Raw genomic sequence first — 12919 nt, forward strand, 5'->3', positions numbered from 1 at the left:
TTAGCTTCCTACATTGCAGTAACCTTGGATCTCCAGCGTTCATCATGTGGTAGACTCCTCAAGATCTTTCTTGCCTGTTCATCTATAGGAATGTGCCTACCAAGGGAACTCAGTTCATTGATTATATCATTAAATCTTGTAAACATTTCTTCTATGGTTTCCTTAGACTGCATTTCAAACCTTTCATACCTAGACATCAATAAGTCAATTTTAGAACGTTTTACCTCATTAGTTCCTTCATGAGTTACCTCTAGCAAATCCCAAATCTGTTTAGCTGTCTTACACCCCATAATACGATTATGTTCATAGGGTCCAAGACCACAGTGCAAATATTTAATAGCTAGAGCATTCAACTCAAGTTTCTGATAATCTTCTTTATCATAATCAGAAATAAGTTTAGGAACTACCTCGTTTTTGTCATTGGTTGCGGTTACCTCAAAATCACCAGATTTAATCACACGCCATACCTGGTAATTTTCGGCCTTGATGAAAATCTCCATCCTATTTTTCCAATAGGCATAAAACGTACCATTAAACATAGGTGGACGTTGGGTAGAATACCCTTCTTCAAGTTTCTCCTTGTAATTCATCTCTCCTCAAGAACTTACTAAGCAAAGTTATCTGCTTACACGTGAGAATCGTGCTCTGATACCAATTGTTAGTGGAGAAGAACACTACAAGAGGGGGGGTGAATTGTAGGTGAGTTCCTATTACTACTTTTCGCGGAAATTAATTAAACTGTAAAGGAACTTGCAAATGCACACAGATTTTACGAGGAAACCTTCCAGGACCCAACTGGAAGTAAAACCTCGACCCTTCCTAAGGGATATAAAACCAAGTTACTCCACTATAATAGGGCAATACCAAATTACAACCTATTACAAACAGACCTTTACTCACAAGTTCCACAATGAACTTGCTGCACAGTAGGACCTTATCCTACCCAATCTAAGTCCCAACTTAGATTCACTCGTACTCCCAAAGTACACTTACAGCCTCACACTAGAAACTAGCTCTCTGTATGCAAAATATAAATTACACACTCGCCCAAGAACCCAACCAACACAAAATATAAAACACCTAGAATATGTTAAGCAAGTAATGCACGAAACCCGAAACTAATATGACAAGATCATAAGCTTGGCAAACTTACACAAATTAAACTTTGAGATTTCTTCACGCATAAACTCACAAAAACCAGTAAAATGAGATTCTCTACTATTTATATAAGAATGACTCGTATACCTAGTAGAGTTTTCAAAAAGATAAAGATGTTAATTTTCCTAATCTCAAATACGCGGTTTTAAGTAAATTAGTTTAGAAGAAAATCTTTTCAAAAAAGATAAAGAAAGATATATTTTAAAAGAATAATATCTTTTTAACAAACTGATTTTAAGAAATAAAACTTACAGAAAATCTTTTCCTAAAATCTATCTTTTTATCTTTTTCGTTTTTTAGATTATTTGCCAATTATCTTGTCATGCTTCTAATAAGTTTCGTGCAAACCCTACTTAACATATTTAACAACCAATCTAGAAGATAAGATCTTAACTAAATAAGTTGTTGTGCCGATCTATTCTGCACTCGCGGATTGCTTGGGCTTCACGCAGATCAGGACCGAGTTCCTGCTGTCTTCAAGTTCTTATTAGGGAACGTTCCTGTTAAGGAACTTAAATAGTTCTTGTTAGAGAACTAAGTTCCTGTTAGGGAACTCTTCTTTTATCTTGATTGACCTTCTTAAAAACTTTTTCTTCACGTTCTTCAAAGTCAAAGTTACTCTTCCACCACCAAGGTCTACTTCACCTGTCCTTAGTCAAACACTAGAAGAAATCTTTAGTTAAGTTTGCTTGACTTTAAGTCTATCATCATCAAAACTTTAAGCTTCAACACCCAATTATACTATTCAACAGATCAGAGATAAATTACTTCAAATCACAGGCTGCATAAGTTTAATTCACAGCTTAAATGATTTATGAACTAAGCCATAGAGAAAATATGCTTCAGATGTACTTTTTTTTGTTCTTGTCAAATCAGAGCATTAAAACATCCAAAAGTCTATCATACTTGATAATGTTGAAAACATTAGTTGAAACCAAATTTGATAAATGAGTAAAATTGAAGTTTGTACGGTGAAAGTGACTTTAATGATAGTATCAGTTTCGAATTTGCAAGTCGTTTCCTGTACTGTCTCGAAAATACCAAGCATCACATCCATGAAATCTAGTTTTCCTTGTGCCTCCTTGGAGCTTCTTTTTTCTCGTTCATCCAAACACCTTTGGCTATATGATCAATCTCTTTTGCCACTTTCTTCATTTTTTTCTCGTACCCTCCAACATCAAACTACCTCAGGAAGGGCAGTGCATCAGCAGGGACGAACTCAGCTGCCAACTCGAAGAAATCCCTGAATATCCTTACACACCTATTATATTCCTCCCCTTGGTAAAATACCTTCATTGACTTTCCCGAAATTAATCTTACTAGTGTTCATACTTACATCAGTAAACCATTGTTCCAAGTCAGTTGTTTCAGACCTAGCTTACTAGTGCCCGAAATCTCTAGGTAACAGTTGTTAATCTTACTAGTGTTAATCTTACTAGTGCCCAAAATCCCCTTGGTAATACTGAAGAATGGCAGTACTGAAGAATGTCAGTAATAGATGAGGCTCATCATATCCTTCATCCACTCTTATAGGAGGTTGGATGCCTTATTATGACTCCTTACAAGCACTTAAAAACAGATTGATAAGAAGGGTGGCCAATTTTGAAAGACCAATTCAGTTTATTATTAATAGCATGCTATATTAGTGAAGAAAAGATAAGGTGGTAACTGGTAAGCAGATGAAAATCAATCAACAACCATTGTAAGGTCATTATAAAGGTTGGAAGGAAGGCGATGGGTGAGGATGACCTCAAGTGGTGTATTTTTGAGGTTGGTTAGTCCAAAACCCTCAGTCATATCGACATTTTCATCTGATGGAATTGAGATATCAAATCCATGGAGTAAATTAGCTAGTGTAAACTGCATGAGCGGAAGGGCAAAAGATATACCAGGACATATCCTCCTTCCACTTCCAAAAGGCATAAATTATAAACTTTGCCCTCTAACATCATAGTTTTCACTAGTAGTGAGAAACCTTTCAGGTTGAAAGTCCAATGGATTCTCCCACACTCTTGGATCTCTGTGTATTTTGTAAAGATTAACGAACAGCTGAGTGTCTGCTGGGATGTGGTAACCATTCACGGTGCAGTCTGTAATGGATTCTCGAGGGACTGAAAGCGGGCCAGCTGGGTATAGTCTCATAGTCTCTTTGAGAACTGTTTGCAAGTAGACTAAACTCTTGAGGTCTGATTCTTCCACATGCCTTTCTTTACCCACTATCATGTCTAGTTCAACTTGAGTCTTCTTCAGGATAACTTTATTGTTGAGTAGCAATGATAATGCCCATGTTAAGGTTACTGCTGTGGTGTCTGCTGCTGCTAAGATCATTGTCTTCCAAATTCCAAGTACAAAGAAAATGTTAGATGTTTGAAAAAAACTTGTCAACAATTGAAGAATTGTAAATGTGATGGAATTTATTAGAGAGGGGAAGAGGGTTAGCCAATGATATAAAAGAGGGCTAGTAATGAACCATTATTATCTCACTAGATAGTGATTATTATGCCTGACATGAAGTATTATTATGTCCTTTCTTAGTTTGTAATGTATGGATTAGCTCTAATATCACTTTGTTTCAAGATCGGGGTGAATAAGATAATGGTAAAACTTAGGTTTGCAAATTAGTTCATCTTTATCAATCAACAAAAAACTCACTCTGTCCTTTAACCACCTCTAACAACTGCATAAGACTGGCCTTTTTCCCACTTTAAACATCTCAAAATATATTCAGATTTAGGGATATTATAGCTTAGTTTATAACTAGTATTAGCTCAGATTAAGACAATCGGCTATCATGAAAACATGTTTTCTGTATCATATTTGTTAGTTTGTTTGTTCTTATCATAAAATTAAAATGTTCAAGCATTTATCAAATACTGACATTTCATAACGTAGAAATCAATTTTAATGCGTATATAAAAGTTCTTACCATGCAAGTAGCTTTGATGATTGTATCTGTTTCATATTTGGAAGGCTTTTCCTGTCCGGACTCAAAAATACCAAGCATCACATCCATAAAGTCCAGCTTTCCTTGTGCCACTTTAGAGCTTCTGTTTTTATGTTCATCCAACCACCTTTGAGCTATCTGATCAATCTCTTTTCCTGCCTTATTCATTTTTCTCTCGTACCCTCCGATATCAAACCACCTCAGGAAGGGCAGTGCATCAGCAGGAACGAATACACCTGCCAAATCGAAGAAATCCCTGAATGCCTTAACACACCTATGATATTCCTTCCCTTGGTAAAATTCCTTCAATGACTTGCCTGAAACTAATATTACAATAGTGTTCATGCTTATATCAGTAAACCATTGTTTCATGTCTGTTAATTCAGACCTGACAACTGATATACCCTTCATTGCTGATCTTACCTCAGATATCCTGACATTTTTAAACATCTCTACCAGATGGGCGGACAGTAGCTCAACAATGGTTATCTTGCGCATCTCACGCCAGAGTTGGCCATATTTGCTGAAGCCCAACATCGCATCATTGTAACCCATATGTTTAACAAAGATTTTTTGAGGACGGTTTAAGAATACTTTGTCATTGGTGCCGCCTAAGCACTCTTTCGCCATCTCTGCTGTGCTTACAACCAAAGCTTGGTGGATACCGAGCTTAATCATAAAGACTTGGCCGTATTTATCTGCTAGTTTCCCCAAGGTTATGTGAGGAAGCTCTCCTAGAAGATGTAGATGGCCAATAACAGGCCAAGAACCAGATGGCAGGGGAGGTTTTGCCTTGGTGTCAGCTCTCTTTTTTCGTCGAAACAGGCAGTAGAGAATTAGTGATAAGGCAATCAGGCTTGTAGCTTCAGCCGAGAGCTGAATTGGTAGTCGAAGATTAAATTCCATTCTGTTTTACACGGTTTTTGTGGTGTTGAGCTGAGATCGTGTTTCTGAAGTTAATTTTGTTAAGATAATTATGTAAATAATTAGCTTAGTCAACGTATATATTTTTTCCTAGTTTATAGGATATGTTTAAGTTAGTTTCCTTGATATTTGCCTAGAATTATGCCTAGATAATTCACTGTATATTTGTATAAATACTGATGAGCAATGGAGGAAACAATTCACGGAAAATACTCTTTTATGGTATCAGCAGTCTAGGGCGATTAATCTTCCGCTGCACCCTAGCTTTCCGCCATTAATCTTCTTCTCTTCTTCTCTTCTTCTTCTTCTCTGCTATGGGGGAATCAAAATCCTCTTTCCACCCTGCTCTTATTGTCAACAATATCAAGCATAACATCCCTGTTGTTCTTGAATTGAAGGACGCACAGTACTCTACTTGGGCTGAATTGTTTAAAATTCATGCTCGATCTCACAAGGTGTTAGACCATATTATTCCTCCGCCTAAGGAGAAGGCCAAGGTCCCTGTCACTGACGAGGAAAAAGACACATGGTCTGTTCTGGACGCTGCTGTCCTCTCGTGGATTTATTCCACCATCTCCAACGATTTATTGCTCACAATCATGGAACCAGACGCTACGGCACTGGAGGCATGGGATAGGTTGCGTGATTTATTTCAGGATAATCAGAATTCTCGTGCATTGACCCTTGAACAGGAATTTTCGACCACCAAAATGGAGGATTTTCCAAACGTTTCTGCTTACTGTCAGCATCTCAAGAGTCTCTCCGATCAGTTGCGCGGTGTTGCTGCTCCGGTGGACAATAATAGGTTGGTTCTTCAATTGGTTTCGGGTCTCACCGAAGCGTACAAGGGTGTTGCGACCCTTATTCGACAGAGCAATCCCCTTCCTCTGTTTTCTCAGGCTCGGTCAATGCTTACGCTGGAGGAGGTCAGTCTCGCTAAACAAGCCGCAACAGGGGCGTCAGCCATGGTGGTTCAGTCCCGGGATATTTCTGATGATGGTCATGATAATGCTGGGGGTTCTCGTGGTCGCAATAAACAGAAGAATTCGGGCAGCCGCAAGCAATCCGGTGGCAAAGGCGGCGGCTCCGGTGGCAAGGGCGGAAACTCCGGTGGTAAAGGTGGTGGCAGAGGGCAGTCCGGCCAACAACAGCAGCAATGGCAGGCGGCACCTCCTGCTCCGTGGCAGCAGCCGCAGTGGGCACAGTACCCGGGTTGGGGATGGGTGCCTCAATGGGCTACCCCTCCTTGCCCATACCCCAATCTGGGCTGGGCTCGTCCTCAAGGCCCACAAGCTAAGCAACCTGGTTTATTGGGTCCTCGTCCACAAGCTTATACAGCTTCGACTCCTCCTATGCAGTACGCTCCAACGGACATTGAAGCAGCTATGCACACTATGACGTTGAATCAACCCGACCCCTCATGGTACATGGACACCGGAGCCACTTCTCATATGACATCCTCCAACGGTAATCTCTCGTCTTATTTTAATTTGAGCAATCATCATGGTATTATTGTTGGTAATGGTCATACTATTCCAATTAATGGTTGTGGTCATACTACTCTCTCTTCCCCTAATCCTCCCTTGTCCCTAACAATGTTCTTCATGCTCCCAAACTCATTAAAAATCTGATTTCAGTTAGAAAATTTACGACCGATAATAATGTGACTGTTGAGTTTGACCCTTATGGTTTCTTTGTGAAGGACTATCGGACGGCGAGGCCAATAATGAGATGTAATAGCACGGGTGATCTTTATCCTCTCACCAACACCACTTCCACAAATTTCTCTTCACCATCGAGTTTTGCAGCTTTAGCACCTTCTCTTTGGCATGATCGTTTAGGTCATCCCGGGTCGAGTATTTTAAATACTCTTCGTAGTAATAAAAGCATTGAATGTAATAGGACTACTAGTTCAAGCATTTGTCATTCTTGTGTACTTGGGAAACACATTAAATTGCCTTTTCATTCATCTATGTTTTCTACTACTTTGCCGTTTGATATTATACATAGTGATCTTTGGACATCTCCTGTTTTGAGTTCTTCGGGACATCGTTATTACATGCTTGTTTTAGATGATTTTACTAAATTTGTGTGGACTTTTCCTTTGGCTAAAAAATCAGATGTCTATGATAAATTTTTAGCTTTTCAATCCTACATCCGCACACAATTTGAGCGTCCTATAAAAACATCCAATGTGACAATGGGCGGGAGTATGATAATAGTTCTTTTTGGGAATTTTGTGAGTCAAATGGGTTGTCTTTCCGTCTCTCTTGCCCACATACGCCTTCACAAAATGGTAAAGCCGAAAGAAAATTGAGATCTCTTAATAATATCACTCGCACTCTTCTCTCTCATGCCTCTTTACCTCCTTCGTTTTGGCACCATGCTTTACAAATGGCCACTTATTTGCATAACATTTTACCAAGCAAGTTGCTAGGCAACAAGTCTCCTCTTAGTATTCTTTATCAAAGGGAACCTTCATATTCTCACTTACGGGTTTTTGGGTGTCTATGTTATCCTTTATTCCCCTCCACCACAATAAATAAACTCCAACCCCGATCCACTCCTTGTGTGTTTTTAGGTTTCCCTCCGAACCATAGAGGATATAAATGTTATGATCTTTCATCAAATAAAATTATCATATGTCGTCATGTGCTTTTTGATGAAACCGTGTTTCCATTTGCTAAGCTGCATACTCCTACTTCCAATTCTTATGATTTTTTGGATGATGGTTTTTCTCCTTATCTCATTCACCATATGCAGGCCGCTTCATCTCCTGGGCCTTGTAACACGGCCCACACTCCCTTACATGAACAAGCCTCCCCTTCCTCTCCTCTTTCTGCTGGGCCGACTGCCCCATCCAGCCCAACACAAAATCCCGCCACACATTCTCCCTCACAGCTCACGGCTTCCCCTTCTTCTGATGGGCCGCACTTACAAACCAGCCCAAACACTAATCCTACCCCGATTCCACCCACACCAGCCGTGCAGCCCATTATCTCCATCCCTCCTCAGCCCACTCCTCGTCCCACTATGGTCACTCGTAGCCAACATGGTATTTTTAAGCCAAATAAAAAATATTGCAATGTTGCTACTGTTTCTAAGGTTACAACATCTCCTATTCCTCGTAACCCAATAGATGCTTTACGTGACCCTAATTGGAAAATGGTTATGGATGATGAATTTAATGCTCTTATTAAAAATAAGACGTGGGAGTTGGTTCCCCGTCCGCCTAATGTTAATGTCATTCGTTCTATGTGGATTTTTACTCATAAGGTGAAATCTGACGGTTCTTTTGAGAGGCATAAAGCCCGTCTTGTAGGTGATGGCAAAACTCAACAGGTGGGCATTGATTGTGGAGAGACTTTTAGTCCGGTGGTCAAACCGGCCACTATTCGGACTGTTCTTAGCCTAGCTTTGTCAAAAGCTTGGCCAATTCATCAACTTGATGTAAAAAATGCTTTTTTACATGGTGAGCTAAAGGAGACAGTTTATATGCATCAGCCGGTTGGTTTTCGAGATAAGACTAATCCAGATTATGTGTGTTTGTTGGATAAGTCCTTATATGGTCTTAAGCAGGCACCCCGGGCATGGTATAAAAGGTTTGCTGATTATGTGTCATCTATTGGTTTCATTAATAGCAAGTCTGATAATTCTTTGTTTATTTATCGCTCGGGGTCACAAACGGCATATCTATTATTGTATGTGGATGACATCATTTTGACAGCTTCATCTCATGCTCTTCGATGCTCTATTATGTCTCTCCTTGCTTCTAAATTTGCTATGAAGGATTTAGGTCCTTTAAATTATTTTCTCGGCATTGCAGTTACTAGACACAAAAGGGGTCTTTTTCTTTCACAACGCAAGTATGCAGAGGAGATAATTGAGAGGGCCGGTATGACATCTTGCAAGCCATCAGCCACACCCGTTGATACTAAGCCGAAGGTGGGTTAGACAGGTACTTCCTATGCTAACCCAACTCATTATCGAAGCTTGGCAGGGGCTTTGCAATACCTCACATTTACGAGGCCAGACATTTCATACGCAGTCCAGCAGGTGTGTTTGCATATGCACGACCCTAAGGACTGTCATATGGCCGCTCTCAAGTGAATCATTCGCTATGTTCAAGGTACTAAGGACCATGGGCTACATTTATACCCTTCTTCTACCTTGTCTCTTATCTCCTACACTGATGCAGATTGGGGAGGGTGCCCCAATACTAGGCGTTCGACGTCGGGTTATTGTGTGTATCTAGGGGATAATTTGGTGTCATGGTCATCAAAACGACAACCTACACTCTCCAAGTCAAGTGCCGAAGCCGAGTATAGGGGAGTCGCAAATGTGGTGTCCGAAGCTTGCTGGCTTCGAAATTTGTTACTTGAATTGCATTGTCCACTAAGGAAGGCTACCTTAGTTTACTGTGACAATGTTAGCGCAATATATCTCTCGGATAATCCAGTGCATCATCAACGAACTAAACACATTGAAATGGATATACTTTTTGTTAGGGAGAAAGTTGCGCGTGGTGATGTTCGAGTTCTTCATGTACCTACTCGACATCAAATTGCGGACATTTTTACTAAGGGGCTTCCGCGTGTTCTATTTGAAGATTTTCGGGATAGTCTCAGCGTCCGTGGCCCTCCCGCTTTGACTACGGGGGTGTGTTAAGATAATTATGTAAATAATTAGCTTAGTCAACGTATATATTGTTTCCTAGTTTATAGGATATGTTTAAGTTAGTTTCCTTGATATTTGCCTAGAATTATGCCTAGATAATTCACTGTATATTTGTATAAATACTGATGAGCAATGGAGGAAACAATTCACGGAAAATACTCTTTTAAATTTCTTTTACACTTCAGTAAGCTAGTTATGTGATGGGTTTATTCATATGATTTGGTTAAAAATAATTGATTAAATCTTTTTGTGTAATTATTGGTGTTGGATTTTTGTTTCCACTTGTTAGATTTTCTTGACAAAAAATCTACCATAAACTGTAACGTAAGGCTCTTTTTGAATTTCAGACTTGGTATTGTGGGAATATGATGTTTGCGATGACAAATATTAGCAAAATATATTTTGTTTCCCTTTTTTTTTTCTTTTCATTTTTCTTTGTTTAGTTTTTAAAGGGGTGGATAGCAATTTTCCCAATGGTGGAAAACTGTATCATTAATGATGTTAAACATTTTTCTTTACAAATAAAGAAAGCCATATTTTCCTTCATCTTCCTTTATTACTTTCCTCTCATCCATTTTCACATTCCCACTCCTACTTTTTATATTTCTTTTGACTTTTCTTGTATGTAACAGACAAAAAAAAACCAATTTGTAATTGTGTTTTCCTTGAAAATATGTTTTCCATGAAAAATTATTTTTCTATTGATAACATTTTACATCAAACCAAACATGTCCCTAAGCTACATAGGTGTGTTAGCATGGCCTAGCTCGTGAGCTCAAACTCCACTCAAAAACTATGTTCAAAACAATAAACATACCTTAAGCTGTATTAATGCGCGCTGCTGCTCTGGCATTGTTCAACTCAGGCAAGCCATGCTAAGAATCTCATTACATGTTGAACTACAGTACTGATTTGAACTTGATTAGTTTGTCAAATGAACTGTTATTTTTTTTGGGTTCAGCTTCAGCTTATTGAGTACTCGAACTACAATATTGATTTTGAACTTAATTAGTTAGGGCAAGATAGAAACAATAGCAACAGGAAGCTCTTAGCGCAACCTCTAGTCCCCTTACTGTTTGGGGCATTGTTGTACTTTCTGCCCTACTTTCCAAACCTGGACAGAGTTCGAAAAGGTAAAATCTTTGATGATTCCATCATACATGATTGAGTTGCGAAAACTTCTGGATAGGTATCCTACATCGGAACCGAATTCCTTCTGGTTAAAGAATATCTTTTTAGTTGCTTTAGAACAATTAGGAGATTCCCTAGAAGAAATACGGGGTTCTGCTTCTGGCGCTAGTCTACCATATTTTTCTTGATAGAAAGAAAATGGTTCTGTGTGCTCAGATTCATTATTCATTCTTACCATTACTCCATAAGGGCAATTTTCCGGTCCTATTTCATGCGGAATCGTTTTAGATCGTGCCCAAGCCCGCCTCCACTTTCTTATGTGAAAGAGGTGCTTGCTTTATGAGACTGAGAAACTTTCTTTCTCATACGAGAACAAAGCACTTTCACCGGCTGTTAGCTTTCCACATCACTTCTGCTTCTATTGTAACAAAAGATTCCCTTTCAAATTAACTAAGTTGAGCTGAAATTTTGGTCGATCTAAATCTGACTTATTCAAAATCGACACTGTTGGTGACCACCACTAGTTCTTAGGTACTCACTATTGTGGTATTGGTCAAAACATCACTTATTGACACTAATTAGCTGCCTGGGATTTTTAGTTGTCTAAAAGAGCAACCTTTGGTTTTTTCTTGGTCATTATTCCTTTGTTTTATGTACTGTACTTATTTCTAGTTCATCATTAAAAATAACTTCTGATATTTAGATTTAATGATGTGCTGTTTGTTTCTTTAATCCTGTTACTCAGCCTCACCAATCTGTCTTATTCTTGACTAATGAGTAAATAGGTTTATTATATGATCAACTTGGTCCTATTTAATATTATATAGTTTTATTAAGGGGTATAATAAACTTTTCTTTGAAAGTTAACCATTTGATTAAGTTATATGCAATATACTACTCCCTCCGTTTTAAAATGACGATCCTGTTTTGTAAATCGATGCAAATTTTTATCCATCTTTGACCGCAAATATCTTTAATCTCACATTAGCAAAAATTATAAAAGTTTGATATTAATAATCTACTCACCAAGACGAATCAAACTAGATTCCAAATGACTATATTTGTTCTTATAGATTAAGAGAAATTTAGAAGATTCTTTCTTTTTTAAAAAGTCAAAGATTCCAAACTAGAACATCATTGTGGAACAGAGGGAGTATGTCGTATAATACTGGTTTTCAGGATTTCCGCAAGTTCTAGAATATGTTGTCTCTTCATTCAAAACATTGTTATTCAGAATCTCTAACCAATTGAACATTCCTTGAATCCTGAATTACTTGTATGCAACGGCTTCGAGTACAAGAAATTAACACCACCATGGAGAAATACTATTGTTCTGTTGTTGATCTGTCTCTGATCATCCCAACTGCCAAAACATTAATCCTTAAAATGTTGTGTTTTAGAAATATATTCAATCCTTAATTCTTTCATAGATTACTTAGGGCCTGTTCACTTCACCTTAATTTCAGTTCAGTTCAGTTCAATTTAGCTCCAATCATTTCAGTTCAGTTCAGCTCCTAATTTCCTTCTCTCATGAAATATTAATTTCAGTTCTGTTCAGTTCAGTTCAGCTCCAATCAGTTCAGTTCAGTTCAGCTCAATTTAGTAAATGTGAACAGACCCTTAGTTGTGTATTTCATTTCCTAATCCTTTACAATCTCTTTCATTTTTTGGTGCAATGGATTCGAGTTTTCTTGTCCAAAGTCAAGAGATTCCTGACTTTGGCTTGTTTATGCCAAAGAATCTGGAGTTACATTGTAAATCATTAGGAAGGGATGAGGTTGCAAAGAAACCATATAGCTTTGGTAAAAAAGTTACCTCAGAGAGGAAGAATTCAATTGCTACGAGGAACTATTGTGAGGCTGAGAGGCGAAGACGAGAGAGAATCAGTGGTCATTTTGCTACCCTCCGGAATTTCCTTCAATTGATAGGGTATGTGTTAGAGATATGAGATATCGGAAAATATATGTGTCACGTATTTTCCACTATCTCATATCTCTAACAATTTTCTGATATCTCATATTTCTAACAATATGAGAGGCTGAAGTGAGGAAGGCTTTGTTAGTCGGGTACTAGATAGTTTATCAT

General features: G+C 38.4%; 1 pseudogene across 1 annotated transcript; it reads right to left on the reverse strand.

The window, feature by feature from the left end:
• Positions 1-2840: 2840 nt before the first annotated feature.
• On the reverse strand, positions 2841-5012 carry LOC145579319 (flavonoid-6-hydroxylase-like; annotated as a pseudogene). The gene is made up of 2 exons (XR_014099119.1): positions 4085-5012; positions 2841-3489 (listed from the first exon to the last, which is right to left on the reverse strand). The product of XR_014099119.1 is annotated as a flavonoid-6-hydroxylase-like (transcript).
• Between the last annotated feature and the right edge of the window lie 7907 nt (positions 5013-12919).

The sequence above is a fragment of the Chenopodium album genome, chromosome 14 (genome assembly GCF_948465745.1).
Source record: "Chenopodium album chromosome 14, dcCheAlbu1.1, whole genome shotgun sequence".
Taxonomy (NCBI): domain Eukaryota; kingdom Viridiplantae; phylum Streptophyta; class Magnoliopsida; order Caryophyllales; family Amaranthaceae; genus Chenopodium; species Chenopodium album.